This window comes from Hyla sarda, chromosome 2, assembly GCF_029499605.1.
Source record: "Hyla sarda isolate aHylSar1 chromosome 2, aHylSar1.hap1, whole genome shotgun sequence".
Taxonomy (NCBI): Eukaryota; Metazoa; Chordata; class Amphibia; order Anura; family Hylidae; genus Hyla; species Hyla sarda.
This window is the reverse complement of record NC_079190.1, coordinates 19,834,534-19,847,557: the sequence shown is the minus strand read 5'-3', so window position 1 is coordinate 19,847,557 and position 13,024 is coordinate 19,834,534. Positions and strand designations below refer to the sequence as shown.

The window sequence follows — 13,024 nt, the reverse complement described above, 5'->3', positions numbered from 1 at the left end:
CAATGAACAGTCCCAACTGTCTCTTAGCTAACTGTGGATCGAATCAATGCCCAATCACTACTGTCGGTCATCCAAATGTGGACCATACCAATGCAGTCACTAACTACAATAATAGACCGATTCAATGAACGGTCCCAACTGTCTCGTAGATAATTGTGGACTGAACCAATGCACAGTCACTACCTACAATAATAGACCGATCCAATGAACTCTCCCAACTGTCTCTTAGCTAACTGTGAACCGAATCAATGCACAATCGCTACCTACAATAATGGACCGATCCAATTAAATGTCCCGGCTGTCTCTTATCTAACTGTTGGCCAAATAAGTGAATAGTCTTGACCTACAATAATATCATCTAACTGTAGACTGAACCAATGTACAGTCACTACCTACAATAATGGACCGATCCAATAAACTGTCCCAACTGTCTGCCATCTAACTGTAGACTGAACCAATACACAGTCACTACCTACAATAATGGAGAGATCCAATAAACTGTCCCCACTGCCTGCCATTTAAAGGGGTATTCCAGGCAAAAACTTTTTTTTATATATTAACTGGCTCCGGAAAGTTAAACAGATTTGTAAATTACTTCTATTAAAAAATGTTAATCCTTCCAATAGTTATTAGCTTCTGAAGTTTTCTGTCTAACTGCTCAATGATGATGTCACGTCACGGGAGCTGTGCATGATGGGAGAATATCCCTTGCATGATGGGAGAATATCCCCATAGGAGCTGGACAGGTCCCGGGACGTGAGTCATCAGAAAGCAGTCAGACAGAAAACAGCAACTCAACTTCAGAAGCTAATAACTATTGTAAGGATTAAGATTTTTTAATAGAAGTAATTTACAAATCTGTTTAACTTTCCGGAGCAAGTTGATATATATAAAAAAAAGTTTTTGCCTGGAATACCCCTTTAACTGTAGACCGAACCAATACACAGTCACTACCTACAATAATGGACCGATCCAATAAACTGTCCCAACTGTCTGCCATCTAATTGTAGACTGAACCAATACACAGTCACTACCTACATTAATGGACCGATCCAATAAACTGTCCTCACTGTCTTCCATCTAACTGTAGACCGAACCAATACAAAGTGCCTACCTACAAAATGACTGATCCGATAAACTGTCCCAACTGTCTGTCATCTAACTGTAGACCAAACCAATGTACAGTCACTACCTACAATAATGGACCGATCCAATAAACTGTCCCCGTGTCTGTCATCTAACTGTAGACCAAACCAATGTACAATCACTACCTACAATAATGGACCGATCCAATAAACTGTCCCAAATGTCTGCCATCTAACTGTAGACCGAAGCAATACACAGTCACTACCTACAATAATGGACCGATCCAATAAACTGTCCCCACTGTCTGCCATCTAACTGTAGATCAAACCAATATACAGTCACTACATACAATAATGGACCGGTCCAATAAATTGTCTGTCCTGTCTGCCATCTAACTGTAGACCGAACCAATACACAGTCACTACCTACACAATAATGGACCGATCCAATAAACTGTCCCCACTGTCTGTCATCTAACTGTTGACCAAACCAATGTACAGTCACTACATACAATAATGAACCGGTCCAATAAACTGTCCCCACTGTCTGCCATCTAACTGTAGACCGAAGCAATACACAGTCACTACGTCACTACCTACAATAATGAACCAATCCAATAAACTTCCCCCACTGTCTGCCATCTAACTGCAGACTGAACCAATACACAGTCACTACCTACAATAATGGAGCGATCCAATAAACTGTCCCCACTGTCTGCCATCTAACTGTAGACCGAACCAATACACAGTCACCACCTACAATAATGGACCGATCCAATAAACTGTCCCAACTGTCTGTCATCTAATTGTAGACTGAACAGTACACAGTGGCCCTCATTTACTATTCTAAACCCCACTTCTTTTGTCGGGTTTTTTTGGCGCATCTTTGTCTGCGCCATGTCGCAGACATCGTGCGCCAGTCTGCAACACGATGCGTCATTTTTTCCGACGGACCCGATGTGGATTCTCCCAAACCCGAAAAAGGGGCGTAACCCAACATTTCTGAGCTTTCCCACGTATTTATAAAGGTTTCCAACCCGAATTTGTTGAATTGTTGTGGATTTTTTCCCGACAACTCAGAGGAGTTGGAAACCAAAACCTACAAAACCCACGTGCGACAAACAGGATGCGACATAATAATAAATACCAGGGAAAAAAGCAGTCGGGTAAGAAAGCAAGATAGACTTACAACCCGATTTTCTTAGTAAATGAGGGCCAGTCACTACCTACAATAATGGACCGATCCAATAAACTGTCCTCACTGTCTGCCATCTAACTGTGGACTGAACCAATGTACAGTCACAAGTCTATTCATACTATCTTGAACGGTGGTCTCAAACTGTGGCCCTCCAAATGTTGCAAAACTTTAACTCCCAGCATGCTGGGAGTTGACGTTTTGAAACATCTGGAGGGCCACAGTTTGAGACCACTGATCTAGAACACATGAACGCGGTAACCATCCGCTTCAGCTTGCCCAATTTCAGCCAAATTTAATAGGGTTGTCTCTCCACCCCTAGAATATTATGACGTTAAACTCGAGACAAATCTATGAAGACACACAGACAAAAATCCATCTCACTTTGTCCCGTCAATAAAAGCGGCAACACTTATCCAAAGGAATTCCCCGACCCTTCATCTTGATCAGCTCTTCTCGAAAGTCTTTAAAAAAAAATAAAAATCCCAGAAAACCCACCACGATTATCAGTAGATGAATGCAGCTCAACCATCTGAACAATCTACAAGGCTTCAGGGTGTTGTCACAAGTGATAAGTACCGACCCTTCAAAACCAAACACTTTTATTGCCACAATCTATGTCGTCGTAAGATTGTTCTTCCAGGCTGGGAACATGTCATCTAAATCATCTCTCATGTCTGCCCATATACTCTTTTTTTCTTTTTTGTTGTATTTTTTTTTTTTTTGTTTGCTTTTTTACAACCGATTCCTGCAGGAAATTTACATTTTGAATTGTGAAGTGATTTTAATTATCTGCACTTCAAAAAGCCATTGAAATTTGATGAGTTCATCTGGCATCCGCATCGCACACTGTTTCCTAAATATGTCGAAAAGGCAGCTCCGCATGCACGGCGTGGCGTACAGATAATTAAAAACACCTCCGAACTCCCATCCAGCTCAACAATTAACCGCAATATGCTAAGTTGTAAAAGACTTTTCCGCTCGCTTACAGTACTCGCCGGCTGAAGGTTCTGCTGTGGCGCTCCGTCGCTAACCGCCAATTACATTCTGCTCTTTGAGATAGCTTTGCCAAGGCCGGTTGTTGAGCGCGGAGATTGACATGCTCCATTGGTTATGAGCTGGAATGTAAAGTTTAATTCGAAGGAAATATGCCACTTTAATGGTCGAAAGACAGATGTGCTTTCCTCTAACCCGCTGACAGCTAGAAAGATCAGAATGGCAGGAAGTGTTTTTTTTTGTTCTTGTCAAAACTTTTTTTTTTTTATGCCGCGTATAAATGTTCGGAGTTTTATGGAGGAATTTGTTTTTTCATGGTCTTTTCTCTTTTTTTTTTTGTTTTGAGCTGCGTCATCATGTAAAACAAGATGTGAGGAAAGTTGATGTTGGATTCACAAACAAAAAGATGAATAGAAATGGTACAGAGGATTTTTTTTGTTTGTTATGTAATGTCCTCACTTTTTGTTCTCTCAATTTTGTCTTGTGTGTTTTATCCTCGTATTGAAGGGTTCTTGACCCAGAGGGCAGATTTAGACTATGTTCACACATAAGAATTTCCGCACGGATTGCCCATGGCAACCAATCAGATCGCTTCTTTCATTTTGAACAAGGCCTCTGTAAAATAATAGAAGCAATCTGACTGGTTGCTATGGCCAACTGGGCAAATTTTCCTCTGGACGGGTTTTGATAAATCTCCTCCCATTTGTTTAGATCCTAATTAACTTCATTGGGATTCCGTTGTCCAATTCACACTGCAAAATCTTTTCTCTGTGGAAATTCTGCATTCCGCAAAAAAGAAAGGTCCTGTCCTAATTTTTTTTGCGGCATTCGGACGCAGAAGCCCATTGAAGTTAATGGGGCTAGTTTTCTTTGCAAAATGTGGGATTGATGCGAATTTTGTGTGGCATCCGCACAGAAATCAGACGGATTACGCACAAAATGTAACAAAAGCCATGGAGGAAAAGCACCTTTTACTGTGCATGGATAATTCATGGGAATTTATGCATGAACTCTTCAGAAATTCCGCATATATGCAGAAAGATGTGGAATTCCACATCCGAATCATTTAGCCTCATCAGTTGGCCGAAATTCCGCGTTGCTATTGCAAATGTGCCAGAATTCTGGTGTAGTTTTCACCAAAAGACTTGTTTTAGGCTAAGTTCACATTGCCGTTTGCATCTGTCCCGATAAGGTTCGTTCTGCGTTTTGGTTTTCTTTTTCATGCGCAGAACAGACCCTGAAATGGGTAGGAGCGAAACAAACACTGTTGGGTCCCGACAGACACTATTTACTTGAATGGGATCTATCAGGGATCCGGAAGTTTACTGGGGTTAACAAGAGGAAAACAATTGTGCATGCACAATTTTTGTTCTCCACCAACTCCCGACAATTTGACAGAATTGCCGACGGAGCTCCATATAGTGGAGCCTGATGGCATTGTATAAGAGCCTTTACTGATATATATCAGTGATAGCCAGCATGGGTTTACTAAGGATAGAAGTTGTCAAACCAATCTAATTTGCTTTTATGAAGAGGTGAGTAGAAGCCTTGACAGAGGAATGGCTGTGGATATAGAGGGGGGCTGTGTATATAGAGGGGGGCTCTGTATACAGAGGAATGGCTGTGGATATAGTGTTTCTGGATTTTGCTAAAGCATTTGATACTGTCCCTCATAGACGTCTGACAGGTAAGTTAAGGTCTTTGGGTTTGGAAATTTTAGTTTGTAACTGGATTGAACACTGGCTCATGGATCGTACCCAGAGAGTGGTGGTCAATGATTCGTACTCTGATTGGTCCCCGGTAATTAGTGGTGTACCCCAAGGTTCAGTACTGGGACCGCTGTTGTTTAATTTATTTATCAATGATATAGAGGATGGTATTAACAGCTCTGTTTCTATCTTTGCAGATGACACCAAGCTTTGTAGCACGGTACAGTCTATAGAGGATGTGCATAAGTTACAAGATGACTTGGATAGACTAAGTGTCTGGGCATCCACTTGGCAAATGAGGTTCAATGTGGATAAATGTAAAGTTATGCATCTGGGTACTAATAACCTGCATGCGTCGTATGTCTTAGGGGGGATTAAACTGGCAGAGTCACTGGTAGAGAAGGATCTGGGTGTACTTGTAGATCACAGACTACAGAATAGCATGCAATGTCAGGCTGCTGCTTCCAAAGCCGGCAGGATATTGTCATGTATCAAAAGAGGCATGGACTCAAGGGACAGGGACATAATACTCCCCCTTTATAAAGCATTGGTACGGCCTCACCTGGAATATGCTGTTCAGTTTTGGTCACCTGTCCATAAAAGGGACACTGCGGAGTTGGAAAGGGTGCAGAGACGCGCGACTAAACTAATATGGGGCATGGAACATCTTAGCTATGAGGAGCGATTAAAGGAGTTACAATTGTTTAGTCTTGAGAAGAGACGTTTAAGGGGGGATATGATAAACGTATATAAGTATATTAATGGCCCATACAAAAAATATGGAGAAAAACTGTTCCAGGTTAAACCCCCCCAAAGGACGAGGGGGCACTCCCTCCGTCTGGAGAAAAAAAAGTTTAGTCTCAAGGGGCGACACGCCTTCTTTACCGTGAGGACTGTGAATTTATGGAACGGTCTACCTCAGGAACTGGTCACAGCAGGAACAATTAACAGCTTTAAAACAGGATTAGATACATTCCTGGAACAAAATAAGATTAATGCTTATGAAGAAATATAAAATCTCATCCCTTCCCCAATATCGCGCCACACCCCTACCCCTTAATTCCCTGGTTGAACTTGATGGACATATGTCTTTTTTCGACCGTACTAACTATGTAACTATGTAACTATGTAACTATATATATGGCAGGACGGATCTGGCCATGTTATCATCCTATGTCTTTTAAAGGGTACCTCTCATCAAAAAAACTTTTGATATAGTATAGATTAATGTATGCAGAATAACTTTACAATTGCATGTTATTAAAAAATATGCTTCTTTCTATTTAATTTTCCACTTTGAAGAAATGACCAGTAGGGGTCTCCCTACCAGTCCTGGCAGCAAGCATTTCAGACTCATGCTGGAGTCCTAAACACTACGAGCTGCCAGTCTGCTTTGTTCACAAATGAGAACACTCAGAGCTGCCAGCCTGCTTTGTTCACAGCCTGTTTAGCTGTGAACAAAGCAGGCTGGCAGTTCTGAGTGTTTAGGACTCCAGCATGAGTCAGAAATGCTTGCTGACAGGACTGATCGGGAAAAATACAATAGAAAGAAGCATATTTTCCATTAACATGCTATTGGAAAGTTATTCAACATTCATTAATCTAAAATATATCAAAAGTTTATTTGATGAGAGGTACCCTTTAATGTTCAGATAATTGCTGGCAGCAGGGTTATTTTGTGTTGGACTGGTGGTCCATGCTGGGTTTTTGATGTTTCTGGTTTTAGTTGATGGCTTGTCTTTTCAAGAATCCAGCTACTCATCTCAGCAACTATATTGATTTGTTTAGTGTTCTGCTGCCATGTGCTTCTTGTCTGTAAACAAGCAGAATAAGGACATGGATTACTGAGGGTAAAGGTGATGACTGGCCAAGCATGTCTCCAGAACTAAACCCTATTGATCATCTGTGGGGCATCCTCAAATGGACGGTGGGTGAGATCAAGGTCTCTAACATCCACCAGCTCCATGATGTCATCATGGAGGAGGGAAGAGGACTCCAGGGACAACCTCTCTGGTAAACTCCATGTCCAAGAGACTTAAAGGGATACTCTGCTGCTCAGCATTTGGAACAAACTGTTCCGAACGCTGGAGCCAGTGCCGGGAGCTTGTGACGTCATAGCCCTGCCCCTCATGACATCACGCTTTGCCCCCTCCACGCAAGTCTATGAGAGGGGGCGGGGTGTGACGTCATGAGGGGGCAGGCCTATTACATCACGAGCTCCCGGCACCGGCTCCAGCGTTCGGAACAGTTTGTTCCAAATGCTGAGCAGCAGAGTATCCCTTTAAGGCAGTGCTGAAAAAAAAAAAGGTTAACATCAATTTAAAACCATCAAAAGTGCATTTGGACACAACATTATCTGACTTTATTTTAACTCTTTTTGGTCAAATATTATTATTGCATCCAAATACACTTTTGATGTGAACTGTTTTGTGTATGTCATGTAACTATGTATCTGTGGAAGCCCTTGGGGGTGTATGGTAGTGGTGGTATGGTATAGGTATATAAGGGGTTAATGTTAACCCTAGAGTTTGTGACGCCAGGCTGAGGGCTGGTATGCTGAATCAGTGTTCCGGCCTATCGCTGCCCTTCCCAGTAACGATAGGTGCATAAAATAACTGAAGGTCCACAAGGGGATTTGAACTTGAACTTGAATAACTTTTACTGAAGTGCTTGCAATATCCAAGGCACAGTAACAGTCTCATAAAAACAGTCCTTAGGTTGCTTAGTGACTGGCAGTAGTTGCGGACCTTGAGCTAGACATAAAGTCTCTGAATTTAGGAAGAGATTTGCAGATCCATCCGGATTTAGGGGAGTTATTAGGTCCGGAGATGCTGCAGAGTGTCTGGGAATTGATACACTCTATAATTATAATTGTTCAGCCGTTGCCGAAAGGCTCAGGCCTAACTCACTGCGATAGCTGCTGTACAGGACTTTCTTGCTTGACAGCCCACGAGGTAAGAGAGGTGTTGCTAGCTCAGCAACCCAGGAACAAGAGAGAGAAACATGGCCGCCGCTCCCTTATATGGGCAGGGGGCGTGGCGAATCTGATTGGTCCGAACATCTGCCATTCACCATTACATGGTGTGATGGGATTGCTTACCTCACAGGGCCTCCAAAGGTCCTTAAGCTAAATACCATAGAGTTCACCTCGTCACATGACCCGCAGGTCCTGCAACGCTAATGGGAACAAGTAATTAACCAGTTATTTACATATATTATTCTATTTACATTAACCTATGCATGAATTAGAGATCTATACACTAGAATAGAGGCGACTAGGGGTAGGCTGGCTAAGAGGGAGCCCTACATCCTAGGGACTCTGGCTATGGGGACCCATGAATAAACAAGTACTGTATAGAATGCGGTACTGGGACACCACATATCTAAGAGGGATACTTCCCCCTTCCCATCAGAACCGCAATCCTTTCCTTATTTCTGCATTAAAGTACATGACTTTAAAGGGGTACTTCGGTGGAAACTTTTTTTTTTTCTTAAATCGACTGGTGCCAGAAAGTGAAACAGATTTGCACATTACTTCTATTAAAAATTCTTAATCCTTTCAGTACTTATTAGCGGCTGTATACTACAGAGGAAATTCTGTTCTTTTGGGATTTATTTTCTCTCATGACCACAGTGCTCTCTGCAGACACCTCTGTTCATGTCAGGAACTGTCCAGAGCAGCATATGTTTGCAATGGGGATTTTCTCCTTCTCTGGACAGTTCCTGACATGGACAGAGGTGTCAGCAGAGAGCACTGTGGTCTGACAGAAAAGATATCCCAAAAGAAAATAATTTTTAATAGAAATAATTTACTAATCTGTTTAACTTTCTGGCATCAGTTGATAAAAAAAAAAAAAGTTTTCCACCGGAGTACCCCTTTAAGTTAGAACCGCCATAAATTTCTGCATATTGTAGTTGAGAACTTTAAGACAAGCATCCCTATGCCCTAATAAATAATACCCTATAATTACCAGGAACTAGTACCAGGCAACTATACAAGTGAAACTCCAAAAATTAGAATTTCGTGCAAAGTTCAATTATTTTATTAAAGGGGTACTCCGTTGCTCAGCGTTTGGAACAAACTGTTCCAAACGCTGGAGCCGGCGCCGGAAGCCCGTGACATCATAACCCCGATCCTCATGACATCTCGCCCCGACCCCTAAATGCAAGTCTATGGGAGGGGGTTTGACGGCTGTAACTTAAAAGGTTAACCTAATATATGAGAGAGACTCATTACATGCAAAGCAAATTAGTTCAAGCCGTGATTTGTCATAATTGTAATTATTAGGGTTACAGCTCATGAAAATACAAAGCCCCCCTCCCCCCAATTACTATGATTTGGGGAGCCATGTCATCTGCTGGTGTTGGTCTACTGTGCATCATGGACATCTGCAGCCATTGAACACTTATCCCCTATCCACAGGATAGGGGATAAGTGTTTGATCGTGGGAGGTCCGACCGCTGGGACCCCCTGTGATCTCCTAAACGGGGCCCCAGCATTAGCGCCTAGTGTGAGCGCTAATGCGCGTAGTGTTGACCTGAGAGGTCGACGGTTACGCCCCGTCCCCATCCCATCCCCGTCGCGTCCCCACACAGTGCTATGGGAGAGGCAGGAAGGCACGAACGCTGCCTCCCCGCCTCTCCCATAGAGTTACATGGAGGAGGCATGTCGGCCACAACGTCATACTGCGGCCAGCACACCTCCTGCACGGGAGAGCTGCGGCAGAGCTGTGGCCCCGTGCAGGAGATCGTGGGGGAGGGGGGGTCCCAGCGGTTGGACCCCCCGTGATCAAACACTTATCCCCTATCCTGTGGATAGAGAATAAGTGTTAAAGGGCTGCAGATGTCCTTTAAGTCGAGGGTCAACGCATCCGTCTACCAGGAGATTTTGGAGCACTTCATGCTTCCTTTTAAGTTGCATTACTGAAATACAATGAACTTTTGCACGATATTCTAATTTTTCGAGTTTCACCTCTACAATGGTTGATATAGGAGAATAATATAGCGACAAAGCCATCTCTGGCCGACATGAGAGTGGAGCCCCGGATTGTGATGGAAACTAGGCACTACCGTAGGGGAGAACAGGAGAGCTCTGTCAGATTGGTTGAGCTGCAGCTGCAAGCACAGAAAAGCCTTTCTTCAGTCCTTGTATCCTTCTGTTGTACTTACAGTTATTAACATAATTGACTACAGAGGGCAGGCAATAGAACGGGTTGCATAGATAGGCATTGCCTGAGACCTTTCACACCTTACATGGTGCTCACTGGGGAGGTTGTTGTAATCAAATGTTGGTCCCGAGATCCCCCCACTAACTTTTAAGCATAGAGTCCACATACTCGATACCTGTCAGTAAAACAGTAGTGAAGATCATGTGATCCCAAACCCTGGGGTAGGAGCGATGGAATTGTCGTGTTCCGCAGACATTTTTCACACAACTTCATTTTCTGCCCTTTTCCCGATCACGCTGACTTTTTGAAATCTTTTGTCGCCGGTTGGATAGAAGTGTCATGTCTTTGGTGTAATTAATGATCAGACTTTGCCGGCTTTGCAGATGTCATTTCATATGGTTCATTACCCGCAAGACAGACGCTACCTCTGAGCCAAAGGTTTTGTATCGCTGGGTTCTCCCGGCATCCATGAAGGATGAACTCATTAAGATAACTTTAACTAAAGGAGACGCGGCAACATGTCACGTTGTTCTGAGATTACTGTGTGAGACAGGAGTGACAACAATGTCTTAGAAGTATCAACCATCACCGGGAAAGCATTGGAAGCGTAGATGTGGAGTACAGAATCAGCAAACAGAGGATCTGACAGTCATGCCCAAGGGTGAGCTTTAAAGGTTTTCTCCCACAACTCGTATTTCTTTAGTGGCCTCGCAGAGATAAGTCATAAAAGTGTTAATGATATGTTCCAGCTACTCGGCTCCGCAGCATTAGCGAGCTTGAGGGGCTTCAAGTCTTTCAGTTGGCCACGCTCTATAAAAGTTATGACCCGACTTATAGGACATGGCTTCCCAAGCAGAGACTTAGAAACCTTCTATAGAAATTAATGAAAGCGTCAAGACAGTTGAGTATTCACATTTGGCCCTTTCACAAAGCCTACTAGACATGTGCAGAACCAAAAATTTCATTTTTTTCGTTATGTTCGTTTTCTTAAAATTTTCGGTTCTGTGAATATTCGGAATGCTGTGCATTCGTCATATTCGGTTTTCGGATGCATCCGCAAATTTTTTTTTTTGTTTTCGGATGCATTTGTTTAAAAAACGGATGCATTCGTTGGAAACAACAAATGCATTTGTTAATTCTGATTTTTGGTTCTGCACATGTCTAGTGATCCCTCAACATACAATGGTAATTCGTATGTTGAGGGATATGTGCAATGTAAAAAAGTAAAGTCCTACTCACCTGTCCCCGCTGCTCCCGATGGTGTCCCCGGGCCTCCGCTGGGCTCTCCTAGTCCTCTTCGGTACTTTGCTGGGCTCTCCTGGTCTTCTCCGGTCCTCCATTGTCTGCTGCAAGGCCTTACTGGGCCTCCATAGCGACGTCATCACGTAGCTGCCGCACGCCGTTCCTATTGGATGACGGGACGGCGTGCGCGACGGCATCATGACGACGTCAGAGGGATACCCGTATGAAGGCCCCGGATCAGCCCAGGACCCACCGGAGGAAGGCCCGGAGCAGCGCGGAAAGGTGAGTGAACCTCCCCGGGCTGCTTCAACTGCTATCCGGCAGCAGCTTAAGCATTATGCGCTGCCGGATAGCAGTTGATGCATGGCCCCGACAGTCGGAATACTGATAACGAATGCATTCGTTGTTCGTTAACATGCATATTCGTTATGCGTTAGTTAACGAATGCATTCATTAACTGTAAATTCGTATTCGTATGCTTTTTCGGGATTTTGTAATTTTTTTTTCGTGCACATGTCTAAAGCCTACAGAAATGTCTTTGAAGAGTAGAAACCCTCTACATTTTTGTAATGATGGGGTATCCTAAGTTTGAAATCTACTATATTTTTAAATAGGGTTTTTGTAGGGGTCTTCGGATTTTTAGAACTTAAAGGGGTACTCTGTCCTTAGACATCTAATCCCCTATCCAAAGGATAGGGGATAAGATGTCTCATAGCTGGGGTCCCGCCGCTGTGGACCCCCGTGATCTCGGCTGCGACACCCCAGATATCCGATGCACGAAGCGAATGCCAGATGATTGGCGATGCGGGGTGGAGGCTTGTGACGTCACGGCCACAACCCGCTCGTGATATCATGGCCACGCCCTCTTAATTCAAGTCGATGTGAGGGCCGGAATCACTTACAGTATGAGAGATACTGTATATACAATGTGAGGGGTGGACTCACTTATGGGATATACTGTATATATAATGTGAGGGGTGGAATCAATAACGGGAGATACTGTATCTATCTAAAGATAATTGTAGGTTCTCGACCAGATCATCTTTTTCTATGGAAAATCTTCTATGCTACATTTCTCCATTGTCTTTATCATCTGTTAGCCAGGATACAATGAAGCCTAGGAGCTTAATCTTATGCCCAAAGGTTTGGCACAAATTTGGTCTGAATTTTACAAAAAAAATCTGATTTGTTAGAATCTGAACTATATTATTAGATTTGGTTTGTTCTTGCTCCTACACAATAAGATGTTCTTTGCATCGCAGGTTCCATTTACTGGTCCTGGAGTTCTGTACTCAGTCTAGCCGCTCGTTGTACTGTACAGGAGCAGGGACTCCAGTCTTTGATAGGAGCCCCTGCTTTCGGACAAACTTTGATCAGGCAATCACAGAGGCCCGATGAAGCACTACATAGTGTGAAACGGCTGCTGTAGCCTTCCTGCTGTACACCCCTGTCTGTAGACAGCTGTTTCCCACTATCTAGTGTGACAGCCATTTCCCACTATCTAGTCTGTTCTGGTCTGTTTTTTAAAGATGTTATATACCATGACATTCTGGAATTAAGTAGAAATTTACACTATATATATATATATATATATATATATATATATATATGTGTGTGTGTGTGTGTGTG

General features: G+C 43.2%; 2 long non-coding RNA genes across 4 annotated transcripts in view; one reads left to right on the top strand and one right to left on the bottom strand.

The window, feature by feature from the left end:
* Positions 1-2,355, bottom strand: part of LOC130357588 (uncharacterized) — a 67,969-nt gene extending 65,614 nt beyond the window's left edge. The window contains exon 1 of one of the 3 annotated variants that reach the window (XR_008889184.1): positions 2,316-2,355. This is a non-coding gene — a long non-coding RNA (uncharacterized LOC130357588). Of the gene's footprint in view, positions 1-1,038; positions 1,076-1,114; positions 1,158-2,315 lie in introns of those variants that run through there. The other 2 variants (XR_008889182.1, XR_008889183.1) reach the window with 2 other exon arrangements.
* The window catches only part of LOC130358281 (uncharacterized), a 66,214-nt gene continuing 53,852 nt past the window's right edge, over positions 663-13,024 (top strand). The window contains exon 1 of the long non-coding RNA XR_008889450.1: positions 663-819. This is a non-coding gene — a long non-coding RNA (uncharacterized LOC130358281). The remainder of the gene's footprint in view (positions 820-13,024) is intronic.